The 14,990-nt window shown below is 41.9% G+C and overlaps 1 protein-coding gene and 1 long non-coding RNA gene across 7 annotated transcripts in view; one reads left to right on the top strand and one right to left on the bottom strand.

Annotated features, from left to right (window-relative positions):
• The window catches only part of elf1 (E74-like ETS transcription factor 1), a 225,288-nt gene that overhangs the window by 148,582 nt on the left and 61,716 nt on the right, over nt 1-14,990 (top strand). Inside the window, exon 1 of one of the 6 annotated variants that reach the window (XM_067996876.1) lies at nt 5,419-5,649. The exons of the other annotated variants lie outside the window; for them this stretch is intronic. The gene's annotated coding sequence lies outside the window, so the exon portion shown is untranslated. Of the gene's footprint in view, nt 1-5,418; nt 5,650-14,990 lie in introns of those variants that run through there. 6 annotated transcript variants of the gene reach the window in all.
• Nucleotides 2,467-8,939, bottom strand: LOC137332890 (uncharacterized). Its single transcript, XR_010965757.1, has 3 exons — nt 8,847-8,939; nt 5,463-5,624; nt 2,467-3,779 (listed from the first exon to the last, which is right to left on the bottom strand). It is a non-coding gene; the product is annotated as an uncharacterized lncRNA (long non-coding RNA).

Below are 14,990 nucleotides of genomic sequence, written 5' to 3' on the forward strand. Positions count from 1 at the left end.
CTCCTCTACAATGGTGTCTGTACTTAGACTAAGGGCTGTGATAGTAACCAATACTTAAAGTGACAGCCAGTTTCATGTATGTGGACATTAAAAATATATAGACTTATGATTAGAATTGTAACTGAAACTTCATAATTGTCTCAGTGATGCCCTCCACAGTTGAATAATTTGCCGACACGGCCTCGCCGGCCAGACGAATAATAGACATTTTGGTGTGATACTGGCACCTGTAGAACGGTACCTCGGGAAAAGAGTCAGCAATTGCAGGAGAGAAAAAAATTGAAAAACACTTTTTCATGAAAACATTGGGGGTAGGGAGGGAAGGCTGGAAGGAATCTGCCAAGTTAGCACATTAACCACCCAAAGGTGTGTTCACAGATTCTGACGAAGGATCATAAGACCGGAAACATTAACCTTACCTTCCCCTCTCTCTACAGAGGCTGCCTGACTTGTTGAGTGTTTCCAGAATTTTCTGTTTTTATAATCATACTGTGTCTTGTGTAGTGCATTTTTAAAATGTATTTATTTCCATTTGATACGTGGCTATTCCCACAATCGACTCCACCTCATGTTATGATTTTAACGTTCTTTTTGTTATGAGCTGAACCAGAGTTCACACAAGTGAATGAAATCAGCAAACTGGAGCACTAAAGACATCTTTGCAATGACATCAATGATATGATGAAATGATTGCACCCACCTTTTTAAAGAAGATAAATTGTCATAAAGAAGCACGGAGTTAGTTTGAAAAAAAATCCCGATTTTCATCGCTCTACCACTGGCGACGTGCCTTCAGCTGCCCAGGCCCTAAGCTCTGGAATTCCCTCCCTAAACCCCTCTGCCTCTCGACCTATCCTCCTTTAAGTCACTGTTTAAAACTTACCTCTTTGACCAAACTTATGGTCACCTGTCCTAATATCTCTTCATGTGGCTCGGTGTCAAGTTTTGACCGATTTCGCACCTGTGAAGCGTCTTGGGACGTTTCTACTATGTTAAAGGTGCTATATAAATGCAAGTTTTGTTGTTGGTTGAGTTTAGAAAAGGCCATTCAGCCTATCAAACCTGTTTCTTTTATAGACAATTTGTTTGATCATCGAATCTACTGAGCCCTATTAGTCGGCTGTGGAAATGTTCTGCAGATTGTCCCCTTGCCCCTCCCCCAATTGCATCCTAAACATTCTTGACCATTCCTCTCCCTTGGAATGACCTAATGGCCCCGGATCAAGTTCCGTGTTGCATTTGGGTTCGAGCCTATTCCGCCATTCAATGAGATCATGGCTGATCTGGATCCTAACTCCATCCACCCGGTTGGCTATGATGCCCTTTTCGGTTCAATAACTCTCTCTCTCTCTCTCTCACACACACACGAAAGGACTGCCTGTGGAACTATACCCCAACAAGATTTGGTGGGGCAAGCTTTGCTCTTCAGCGCTTCGGTAAACGTAGCATCACCCAGGCAGACGCAAGGAGGAATATCTGAAAGTGAGGAGCCTGCCTGATTTATCGTCCATTAATGGACAGAAGGTGGGGTGGACTGTGTCACGGGCGTGCAATCCTCACCGCCTGATTTTCCTCATTGCGCTCTGCACAGTCGAAGCTTTACATCTAAGTGCTAAAGAGAAAAATCTGCTCCAGTATCTTCAGAAGAGGGGAGAAGATTGACATAAGAGAATTAATGTTTCCTGGCCTGTATTAAAAAATAACTTTCCATCTGTCACATATTTGTAACACCTCAGCACAAAGATAACTTAATCACCACGGTTACTGTCTTTATTATAGGATATATGCAAATATAAGAACTTGGCCCTATGTTTACAGTATCTGCCTTTGAGGCAGGAATTCTATTTATTGTGCTTACCTTTGAAGGTTTAAACACTGGTGTTTCTTCAGATTCTCTTTCTTCTACAAAGAATATATTTGGTCATTCACACAGGAAATTAGCCTGAGTGTGATAGTCAGTTTAAAACAAACTGCCTTTTACGGAGCCATTAAGGAAAATCCCAAAAGTCAAAGTTAATTTTCATGTCAAATTTAGCCAGAGGATTCACACATGACTCAAAGTCACTGAGAGAGATCCTGGAGGGCACCTGGTACTTGTGGGAACCATACCTCAGCCCTTCGAACTGTCTTCAGTGGAGGAAGGAAGGTTGGTGAAGGGAAAAATGAAAGAAACCTTTGATTATAGTACTCAAAAGAAAAATCTAATATCGTGTATTTGCTGGGAATCGGTGATTTTTCTTCTGTTATAATGTTGCTCAGTATATGAAAGAAAGAACTTGCATTTATAATGTAGTGTCTTTCATGATCTCCGGACATCCCAAAGCACTTTACAGCAAATGAGGTACTTTGAAGTATAGTCACTTGCAGTCAATTTGACACTCTGTTCAATTGTTCGAGACTAACACCATAATGGTTAATAGCCATTATGACTTTATTTAGCACAAGCAAGAATCAATACATTACCGTATTTAAGCAGTAGTTTACAAAGCACAATTGAGAATTGTATCACCCCGTTGTCCTTTGGGTAGAAGCTGTGACCTTGTTCACGTGCTCCCGTTCTCGTTTGCCCGCCTGGTACTTTCAGTTCTGCCCTCTACCCTGAGTCTGAGTAGGGGCTGGCTAACTATAAACTGAGTTAACCCCTGGCCCCCCTTTTCACTGCAGCAAATTTAAGTCACTTGTAGATGGTTCCGTTATCAGCACTTTTAGGGGCCCATCAATCGTTCTTCCTTGATTCTGGAATGTAGTTGCTTAGCGACATGTCGGACATACAGGCACATCCTTTGTTTCGCTGTTTTTTCCTCAGATAGTGTGGTTGTGTGTTTTTAAACCACGAGTATTACTGCACTAAGGCTGATTCCTGTTGTTTCACACCCATAACCCCGTTAAGTCTAACCCTTTGAATTCCTCATGCATTTGAGTGAAAATCATATTCCTTTACACATTGTTGTAATTTAGGGAATGCAGCAGCCAATTTGCACACAGCAAGCTCCCACAAACAGCAGTGTGATAATGATCAGATAATCTGCTTTTTGTAGTAAAGATGGTTGAGGGATAAATATTGCCCAGGATGCCAGGGAGAATTCCCCTGCTCTTCTTTGAAATAGTGTCGTTGGATCTTTTACGTCCACTTGAGAGGGTAGACGGGACCTCTGTTTAATGTCTCATCTGAAAGACAGCTCCTCCAACAGTGCAGTATTCCCTCAGGACTGTACTGGAGTGTCAGCCTAGATTTTGTGCTCAAGTCTGTGGAGTGGGACTTGAACCCACAGCCTTGTGACTCAGAGGCAAGATTGCTACCACTGAGCCAAGGCTAACACCTTAAAAGCACTTCAAAACCAATGAGGTACTTTTTGAAGTGCAGTCACTATTGTAATGTAAGGAAATGCCAATTTTCGCACAGCAAGGCCCCACAAATAAAATCAATGTCTCCCAAGCAATAAGATAAATGACCAGATCTGTTTTCATGATGTTAGTTGAGGGATAAATGTTGGCGAGGACACAGGGTGAACGCCATCGCTCCCCTTCGAATAGTGCCATGGGATCTTTTACCCCAACTGAGAGGATAGATGGCGCCTCAGTAGGGCTTGAACCCATGACCTTCTGACTCAGAAGAAAGATTGCTACCTCTGAGCCAAAGCTGACACTGTGTGGATAAAGGGATAATGTGTGTCTGACAGTTAATAAAAGCACTGCTGTGACCGACTTGAAGACAGCAGTGCCATCTTGTACCTCTGTCAGTCTGCTGTAGTATTTTCACCGCTTAGTTGAATCCTTCCCTGTGCAAATAGACAATCAGAAGGATTAGAAATGTTCTTTCACCAGCTTCTTTAAGTACTTGTAGAACTGTAGCAGCAGCTTTTAAAAAAGATAATACTTTTCCTGCACCCTCCCCAAATGCATTTCTTGTACCTCAACACTATGTGGCTGGAGCCCTCACTGCAAACATGTCTTTGTGCTCCCGTTTGTTGATCACAATTACTTGTGCAAGTGCTGGATCAGCTCACAACAAAATGAGTGGTGGTGTTATGAACTATAAAATGAGTATTAATATGAACTTTTGGCTTTTGGCAATATTTATTTCAGTTATTTGTGAATAGTGCCATCTCCCTCCTGAAGTCATTTATTACCTCGGACTCCACCCAGTTTAAGTTCAAAGGTCAATTGTACCCTCTTCATTGACATTGGTCCAATCCTGTTGATGGATTAATGACAGAATATGGCCTTATTAACTTTTTTTTATTAATGGGAATGATGGAATGAAAGGGATTAATAATTTTTCAGTGTAGATTTTTTTTATTCGTTCATGGAATGTGGCGAGACCAGCATTTATTGCCCATCCCTAATTGCCCTTGAGAAAGTGGTGGTGAGCTGCCTTCTTGAACCGCTGCAGTCCATGTGGTGAAGGTTCTCCCACAGTGCTGCTAGGTAGGGAGTTCCAGGATTTTGACCCAGCGATGAAGGAACGGCAATATATTTCCAAGTCGGGATGGTGTGTGACTTGGAGGGGAACGTGCAGGTGGAATTGTTCCCATGTGCCCGCTGCCCTTGTCCTTCTAGGTGGTAGAGGTTGCGGGTTTGGGAGGTGCTGTCGAAGAAGCCTTGGCGAGTTGCTGCAGTGCATCCTGTGGATGATACACACTGCAGCCACTGTGCGCCAGTGGTGAAGGGAGTGAATGTTTAAGGTGGTGGATGGGGTGCCAATCAAGCGGGCTGCTTTGTCCTGGATGGTGTCGAGCTTCTTGAATGTTGTTGGAGCTGCACTCATCCAGGCAAGTGGAGAGTTGAGCTCAGCTGTTCCTATTAAGAAGTTTCTCCTCTATAAATCTGATTGGTTTAATCCTCTCCCATGGTAGAAAGGCCCAGAAGTCCACCAAAGGATGGCTTCTAGTTTCAAAGGATTTCCCTCCCTATATTTTTGGTCAATATAAATGTTGCAACTCTAAATAATACGCTGGTCTTTCTCAGTTTATAAAAGAAATATTGAGTACTTGTCTGTATAATGTACCTCTTCATCTATATTTTGTTTTTAAGTAGCTACTTGCATCTTTTTAAAAAAGAAATTATAACCTTGAGGTAGCTATCCATCCCCAGGGGCATGTACAGCATGTTATTTACATTAGAGTGCTGGATATGAAGGCAGGGCTGCCTCTGACGATATGGGGTAATATAGATGTGATGTTAATGTGCTAGTCATGGCACTTGTTGTGCCAATTTTGTGAAATTCCTGTTTGATTAACAGGAATTTCATTATTGGATTGTGTAATAGTTGGATGCTTTATGGTTACCAGAGTTTGCTGTGCTTTAGACATTCAGATTAAACTGCTTTGCAGGTGCACACAGCGTTTCTCCTTGGAGACACAAAGCTGCATTGTTTAACTGAAATTATGAAGATTTATTGTGACGCGATCAGAATGGCAAAGCTCTGTTTAATGACTTACGCAGGTGCTTACAATATTTACCTAAGAGTTGTAATGCGATCTCAGTCTGGCAAGTCAGCACGCAGCCTAGAGGAAGTTGATTGGAGTGAAAACTAGACAGTCAAGTTCCAACGGATCTGAATTGACTCTTCTGTGTGAGGCAGTAGAAGCGAAGAAATGCCTCCTGCAGTGGCCTGCGCTGCCCTTGAACAAAAGAGAAAAGAGCGAGGTAAAATGGCTACTTAATTAGAACAAATGTCTCTGAGGCCTCCATAATTGGTAGGTAATAGTGATTGATTTCCCAGGCATCGTGATAGATTGCCTCATTTAACTACTTACGTTAGGTAGATGCCGGCAGTTTGAGAAAGTTCATTTCCAAAATGACTGTTACGTGTACCTTATTGTACAATGTAAAAACAACTTTTATAGATTGTGGTTGGTGAACCATGGTGGTTTTTATTAATGGCCATGTCTTTTTGCCCTTTATAAGATGGATTTGAAACATAACACAAATTTAAAGGATCCTTTTTTTCCATTAATTAAGATTAAGCTCTCCTTGTCACTATGTCCAAAGCAATGATTTGATCACCTTTGTCAATTTAGTCAAACCCAGCAAAGTTTTATTGAACATTTTAAGTTGGATTCCTTATTCACAACGAATCTCAGGCTTTAACCCAAGTGTATCTATCAGGTTATCATGTTACAAAATTATCATTATTTGCATATACAATGGAATGCAGGTAAAATGTATAACATGATCCAGGCAGAATAGTTAAACATTCTCTGTGGTGTTCTGCAGTCATAATGATTCTTCAGGGTATTGACCTGGTGTGTGGTGGTGCATTCCTTGATTTGAGCGACACAGTTCCCTACCTGCCTGGCTTCATCAGTAAAAGAGTCAGGAAACTGGGATAATTCAATTCAAACATCAGGCGAATTAATGCGAAGAATCAAATAAGCAGCAAAATGGAACCTGAATCTCACATTCACAGAATTTATGCCATCCTGAGAGATTTTCAGTGAGCATTGTGTGTAAGTGAAGTGGGTGATGTTTACACTGTATAAACAGGTATGGCAGCTCCATGCTTTATTAATGTTTTACTTCGGATTAAAATAAATTATTAAACAAGGTGGGAATATGGGTTGGAAAGGCAAATAAGATTCAGGGTTTTAGACATTGGGGTATTGAATACAAAAGCGAGGCAGTGACGTTGATATTGCACAAGATTTTGGTTAGGCCACAGTTGGAGTATTGCATGTAGTTCTGAGCCCTTTGTTATAGAAAGGACCTTAAAGGAAGAGTACAGCAAAGATTTGACAAAACAATGCCAGAAATGAGAGGTTATGAAAGAAGGACTTGCAATTGGAACAGAGAAGTTTAAGGGGGAAACCTAATCAAAGTTTTCAAAATTATGAAAGGTTTTCAGGGAATAAATAGTGAAAGATCGTTTCTTTTGATTGGTGAATCATGATCATCATTAGAAAAATGAAGGGGAAAGTTAGAAGATATTTTTTCACATAGGAGATGATTGGAACCCGAAATGCTTGATCCCAATTGGCTTTTGAGGCAGAGAATATAAAGTGCTTTGAAAAGACATTGGATAAGTTTTCAAAAAAGACTTTAAAAGGATATGCAGAAAGGGCAGAGAAATGGAATTAGAGCACTCGGCTCTACCTGAAGAGCCAGCACCAGCACAGGCAGATGATGGTGCTTTCTATTTATTCCAGTGGTGTAAACCAAACACTTTTTGTTTTTAACTGGTTTTCTTTTCGATTGCTGAGCTCTTGGAAAAAAAGATTCGAAGACCCGTTTTTGTGTGTTCTTTACACGCAGCTGTGCACATTTGTGTGTTAAAAAAAATCCTGCTCTTAGCTGCATATTATCTGCTTTTCAGCAAAGCTTTATTGTAGACTCCAGTGTAAGGACCCCATCCCCATGGGTGTTTGTAACTGTCTGTAATTCCATAGGATACAATAATCAGTTGTGAACGGATACACGTGTAAAATCTGGCAATTTGGTATGTTGCCAGTGCAAAAGTCAAGTTGACATTGTAGAAAATCCAAGTTCCCTCCTGGAACAGTCAAAGACATTATTTAGGCAGAGAGTTTCCGCACTTACGGATACAGCAGTATCAGTCACATTATGGGCAGGGCCTTCAATGTGTGGATTGATTACAACAAAAAAGCCTGTCTTCTGTGTGCGTGCATGTGTACATTGCAATCACTGTACGGCAACAAGGCTGCACAGAGCTAACTGTAGATTGGCAGTTAGTTTCTAACGGTTGCTGTAACCCAGGGACTCCAGCAGCAGAAGCCAAGTTCTACCATGTTTTACGTATGTAGCAAAACCGATCTCCCTGATGGGCTGATTCTTGCAGGCGTTCTACAGAAATATGAAGTCCTTTCAAATGAGAATGAAAAAGCTGGTCAAGTAAACACAAGGAGCCGCTTTCTCGCAAGGTGAATTTGCTATCTTGGCTCGCCTGTCGAGGCTGGAGATGGAAGTTCGTGATATATGCCAGTTGCTTTCTAACTGCGAGGGATGCCAGAGGGCAAGTTATCAAGCAGGCAGCCCAAGAGTGGTATTGGCAGAGATTGGGAATAAATCAACTTCTTAGCCAGGGAATGGTGTGTGGTGGAATGGGATCTGATAGGGGGAGGAGGGGTGTGGGAGAGGGTATTGTGTCAAAAATAGGCAGCAAATATTATTTGGAAACTTCGAAAGCCACTTAAAGCTACATTAACTTTACAGGTTTTGCATTTGGCAGCCCCCAACTCCAGTTTACAAGGTGATGCTCTGAGATCCAGCTAAAGAGGTGGTTTTCTCTAACCTCTCTGAAAAGGTGGTTCCCCTGGTGACCGTACACTTCTATCAGAAGTACAGGTCGCCATCTTTCCTAGCTGGCAGTAGGCTGAGCAAGTAAATCACGGTGCAGTTTATGACTCGCTGGTCTGTTCGTACTTCCCCACCCAATGTTGTGGAATTCACTCTGTTTTTAGACTGTTAGGCAATATTACAGAAGCATTTCCTGAAATACACCATTAATCTCCCTTATAGAGTGTCACTTGGTGCCGACATTTGTTTATGATAAAAGTTCTGGAATGCACAGCTTCTTGATTTATTACTGTGTAATCCAGTCCATCTAATGGAGCCTGCTGTGCCCTATTCCATTTTCCGGTAAAGTCATGTCGTCAAACCTGAAATTCAGCCTTAACCATGTCTTCTCGGAGTCTAGGTGTGACGTTCCTAACCCATGAGTTCATCTTTTATTCCTTTTGACCTGCACACACCTAACTCACATTTTTCCACAGCAGTATCTCCAGCTCCTCCCCTCTTGCTGTTTGTGCACTTGTTTTTGCAGTGTGTCTGCAATCCTATTTTTTTCTCTTTCAATTCTCACTTCTTTTCTTGGCCTCCTTGCTCACCTTTCTCTGTCCTTGGATAGCTGGTCTTTCTTTTGTATTCTTGTTGCTTTCTGCTTGATTTGTAGAAGACTGTTTCATTAATCCCAGGCCTTTTAATGTCACAGCTGAGTGTGGATAAGTGGACTGCGTCCTGTAAGCGCAAAGGGAATGTTTTAACCCTTGCAGTGCTGCCGCTGAGAGAGCCTCTTTTGCGCTGATAGGAATCTAGTATTTCCTAGAAAGGTGACCTTTAATTGTTTCTTAACACCATCAGGTCAACACCCAGGTAAGTCGCTTATCACTGGCTGTAAAAGGTCACGAGGTGAAGATTTATCCAATGAACATTGGTATATTTTGATCTGGTTCTTTAAAAATAAACAGTGGAAAGGGTAAGAAACCTGTGCCATCCTTAGCGAGCTCCCGGTGTTCGAAATAGTAGCAGAGGAAGGTTTTAGAAGTGAAGGAAAGGGAGACTAGAGAAAGGAAAAAGCAGAGCAGAACTAATAGTCTTTTTTAAAAGAACTGTTCCTTTTTTTGCAGTAGGCTAGCATTATTTGTGACTCTAATTAAATTAATCCCAGCACTTCAAAAGCATTGTTCCCGTAACCAGTCATTCTCACTCTTGAAGTCTCTTGCCCGGCTCAAGGGTAACAAAGTATTCTGGAGAAGCTCGAGCTCTTAAGAGTTAACGACCACAGTAAGCAGGAGAACACTCTGACCACGCAAAGCATTGTGAAGGACATAAATAGAGTTTTATGGTGTGATTCAGATAACAAATTGGGGGAAGAAGAAAGTATAACCTTCGGAGTATTCAGTGCCACTAGGATTTCAGTAATGTGTAGTGGTGAGCATTGTGAAATTTTCATTCCATGTCCGTTTAGGCTGTGAGAAACACCCAGTGGTATAATTGGATTATTGATTTTGCACTTTCAAGCTTTGTGTCTGAAGAGAGCATTTAGAGATGCTCAAGACACTAGGGTGAAGTATTGGTGGCTGCAGGTCAGGTACTGATGATGTCAAGGGTGGAAGCAATTTAAGGTGCTGAATTAAAACTTATAAGTACATTGGCACAGGTGTGAATTTGGTCCCCACCCCCCAGATAGCATATTGCAATCCTTGACAGTGAATTTTAAAATTCACATGTAGTTTATATTGTATAACCTGCAACAATTGATCTATAAGTGGTTGACGATACGTACTGTCATGGGATGGAAGGAAGTGCGCGCAAAATGTGGAGCAATATTGTGTTCACAGCATTGGCTAAATAAAGTGAAATCTGGTTAGCTCTGCGTTCCTGAAGCAGAATCACCAACTTGGTTCTCCGTCGGCTCACTGCTGATCAGACTTGCCTCTCTCTTTTAGGAGCTACGACATTTATTTATGTGCACCCTTAATTCAAAGGGATGGTGCTGCTGCACTGGGGAGTTTTTGACAGCAGAAATGCAGCAGTCGTCTGCTGTGAGAATTCAGCTGCACATCGCCCGCCATCCTGTCAGGTTCACACTTCCAACAGATGCTACGTCCATCACATCATCATGCTTTGGTGCTGTTCGTTATTTTCCCTTTCCTCTGGTTAATCTTCCCCTCTTTCCCTCCCTTCCCCCGCCCCCAAAATGATTGACCTCACCCAAGTTACATAGAATTGCGTAGAATTTACAGTACAGAAACAAGCCATTCAGTCCAACAGGCCTATGCCAGTGTTTATGCTCCACACGAGCCTCCTCCCACCCCACTTCATCTAACACTGTCTGCATATCCTTCTATTCCTTTCTCCCTTGTGTACTTAACTAGCTTCCCTTTAAATGCATCTATTCTATTCGCCTCAACTACTCCATGTGGTAGCAAGTTCCACATTCTAACCACTCTCTGGGTAAAGAAGTTTCTCCTGAATTCTTTAAGTGCTCATTGTTCATGAGGTGTTGGCAGATTATTTGGCTGCAGCGGTGAGGCATCAGTCAAACTTGATCCAATCCTGCCTAAATGTTCACATTCGCTCTAGATAGGGATCATGAACAGGAATGCTGGCCAATTTTTGGTTTGTTTCTCTCTCCTCCCTTAACCAGGAGCCGTGAGGCCAATTATAGCACTCCTACCTGTTAAGAACAACTAGCTCAGTATAGACCTGGACTAAATCTGGGCCCATCCCCTTCCATACTGCTTACCTACTTGCCAGATAAGCTTTTTGAGCCATAGGGGAAGCTGATTTCCACTTTTTTTATGTAGTAGCTTGACTCATAATCTAGGCTGACACTCCAGTGTGGTACTGAAGGAGTGCTGCATTGTCGGAGGTTCCGTCTTTCGGATGAGATGTTAAACCAAGGCCCCGTTACCCCTCTTGGGTGGACGGGATCAGATCAGGTGCCTGTTATACACCCTGCCTGATTTTACTTTCCATTATGGAGGTGTATTCAGGGTGTAAAATGGGCAGTTGATCTGATCCCGTCTGTTTCCTGCCAACAGGTTGGGCTAAAATTAGTCCCTCAAATCTTTTTTAAAACAATTTTCTCCTGAAGGCGCTGACTGTTACTGGAAATGCTTTTTTGGATGTCAGTAGTCCTCTGTTACCATACTGGAGTGGCCATTCTTTATCTCAGTTTAAACAGCGAGTGGTTGGCTATTCGACTGCGAAAGCATCACAGCAAAACCTAGTACTGTCAACATCTAATGTCCACACGTTTATTTTATAATGCAGCTCAATAAATCGTGCCTAGAGTCAGGAACCCTAGCTAATTTTAATCTTTTCCCCATTCTCTATAAGCTAAGGACATAGAGGCCAGTTGTATTGCTACCATCAACACATTCTTTTCCAATTATTAAAACAAAGATTACAAATAACTTGTAATGTAAGAAGTAATTGGCAGTTTGATGACATAGTTGTGTTGGTAGTCATGATTTTGTGCCACTGTATCATAGCAACGGCAGCCCTTGAAGAAAGAAAGACTTGTATTTGTACAGTGCCATTCATGATCTCAGGACATCCCAAAATGCTTTACTGACAGACAATGAAGTACTTTGAAGAGTAGTCACTTTTGTAATGTAGGAAATGCGGCAGCCAATTTGCACATAGCAAGGTCCCACAAACAACAATGCAATAAATAATCAGATTATCTGTTCTAGGTGTTGATCGAGGGATGAATATTGGCCAGGATACCAGGAGAACTCCCCTGCTCTTCTTCAAATAGTGGCATGGGATCTTTTACATCCACCTGAGAGGGCAGACGAGGCCTCGGCTTAGTGGCACATCCAATAATGCAGCACTCCCTCAGTACTGCACTGGAATGTCAGCCTGTATTATGTGCTCAAATCTCCGGAGTGGGACTCGAAGCCACGAACCTTCTGACTCAGAGATGCGGGTGCTACCACTGAGCCTTGGTTGCAATGTCCAGCCAAATGTCTGATGCAAATAGAACTCCATCTGGAGTTAGCACAAGAGAGCACTGTTAGATGTTAGAAGAACAAAGGAAACAAAAATGGAGTTTGCTGTTTCTCCTAGGGAGGCAAAAGCTGGATTCCTATAACCAGTCACTGCTCTACGACTAAATTCACAATTATCAAATACTTCTGTAGGGTTGAAGTTTGACTTGATATCACCTCAGGAGGCTCATAACTATAGAGCTGAGGACAAAACCATTAACAGATGAAGAGATGTTTGGTGAGATGGGCTGGGGGATAAAATAAAGCCAAACTTTCGCACTTAATTTTTAAATTACTAGGAACAAGCTTACTTCAAGAATTGCTGAGAATGGGATTTAAACTGGGAAACTACTTAATTGACGTAACAGCTCTAAGTAAACCTTGGCATGCTAAAACCATTCTGGATTAGCAGATAATTGACTAACATTCAATGCTGGGACCAATAAGAGTCCCAACCTTAAGGAGTGAGTGCAATAAGGTCGTCCTGCATAGCGCCAGAGGAACCAAACCTACATGTCAATCAGTAAGTTTTTAGGACTCGCCCTGCTAGGTGTTTTGTACCAGTTAGTGATGAGTGAATTTATACATGTTTGAATCTTGCACTGATTTTAACTTTTTCTCAAGGATTGAGGGTAGGGCAGAGTTGAAGGAACGTGAAACATTTTTTGCCAATTAGTTTGGGAGAAAGACTGTGAAACCAGCTTCTCTAACTGAAAATAATCGGAGGTGAAGGCCTATTTGAATTCTGTTAGAAAACTGTTGAGCGTGCCAGGATACATTATAAGAATATAGTTATCGATGCAGTCTATTAGTTCAATTAGGTAGGAGTGGGGCAGTAATTAGTTTCACCTTGAGTCTTGCCCCCCACCAAAAGTAAAATGATTTCAATGTGCGTAATGCTGAATTAATCCTGGATTAAGTTGAAACTTGCCAGGTTATGGAATTTTTTTAACCCTTGAACAGTGGCACATGGTTTCCCCATGGGCATTGATTAAAACCCAGCTGTAATATTTTAATTAGTAGTCGAGACAAAATTAACTCTGAAAATGCCAGTCAGTTCATTTGTTCTAACACTTGGGTGTTCCTGATCAGGAAGGGAGGACTTAATAATTGCACAAGTATTTTAACATACTCCTTGTAAGGTTATCCTCAGTGAACCATAGACATAAACAGGAAATGCTTTTTGAAATGCTGCATTTAGAAATGTGCTTGAAATTGATCAGCTGTTTCCAGGGTCTGAGCCAACGTCAATCTTTTTTTTACTGAAGCAAACATGGCTTCCCTGTCCACAACAAACGTGGCCACCCATGGTTTTTAGTATTTTACTATTATATGTAATGGATTTTACATTCAGCTTTTTTCTGCGCATACTTACTAGGCTTCAGTCCTCCCTACTACTCCCTAGCTTTATAGTCCTTCCTGTATAGCTCCCCAGTCTTTAATACTCCCTACAACTCAGGACAGAAAAAAGTTACCAAGGCAATTGCTTGGACTGCCTCAGTGGTGATTAAGGTATTGGCCACCCTCCATGCTCTTTAGGACTGAGGCTTAAGTAAGGATTCCAGGCAAAAGCTACTTTTTTCACTTAAATTATAGATGTAAGGACAACAAAATAACTTTTTTATGTTTCTTTTTAAATCTGTTTCAGGTGCCCTTAAATGATTGTTACTGAAACAAGTTTAAAATATCAGGACCCAGTTGAATTGTGGGATATTTTTAATGGTGCTGGATGATTCCTTCCTAGAACTGTAAAAAAATATGTTCAGCTGACAAGAGAATGTTGACTTAAGTGTTTTGAGACTATAGTAACCAAAAAATAACTAGCTTTAAAAAAAATAAACTGTCACTTGTTTCAGATTTATTGTAACAGAGTCAACAAATATAACACGTTCTCCCTCAGGAGTTTTTAGACATTTCCACAATAGTGTAAGAATTTGCGGACTACTGTTCTTGCCTTGACTGCCAAGGGGTTTGCCGACCGTGGGTAGCTCCTCTAACATCCTAGTGGGTAAAGGTACTACTCACGTTCTCAAGAAGCTGTGTAAACCGGAGGGTCATAGGTTTGATTCCCAGCTTGTTTCATCAAGGGTAGCTGGGTGCTACAGTTGGCTTAGGTGCCCTTGCCTTAGGTGCCCATCCATTGACTGCTCCCGGAAAAAAGACTTGCATTTATACAGTGCCTTTCACGACCTCAGTGCGCCCCAAAGCGCTTTACAGCCAATGAAGTACATTTGAAGTGTAGTCACTGAAGTAAGGTAGGGAAAGGCAGCAGTCAATTTGCACACAGCAAGGTCCCAAAAACAGCAATGTGATAACCAGATAATCTGTTTTAGCGATGTTGGTTAAGGGATAAATATTGGCAAGGACACCGGGGAGAACTCCCCTGCTCCTCTTCGAAATAGTGCAATGGGATCTTTTACGTCCACCTGAGAGAGTAAACAGAGCCTTGGTTTAACGTCTCATCCAAAGGGTGGCACCTCTAACAGTGCAGCACCCCCTCATTGCTGCAGTGGGGTGTCACTCTAGATTTTGTGCTCAAATCTCAGGAATGGAATTGAACCTGCAACCTTCTGACTCAGAGTGAGAATGCTACACTGAGCCACGGCTGACACATGACGTGTCACATGCCGATGACCTGGAAAGTGCATGTGTATGTATTGAGTGACAACCTGATGCACCTCCATAATAAAATGGCCTGTTGACTCAAGACTAAGCTCATGCATAAAGTATGGTCACCTGGGGGAGGTACCA

The sequence above is a fragment of the Heptranchias perlo genome, chromosome 15, assembly GCF_035084215.1.
Source record: "Heptranchias perlo isolate sHepPer1 chromosome 15, sHepPer1.hap1, whole genome shotgun sequence".
In the NCBI taxonomy this organism is placed as follows: Eukaryota; Metazoa; Chordata; class Chondrichthyes; order Hexanchiformes; family Hexanchidae; genus Heptranchias; species Heptranchias perlo.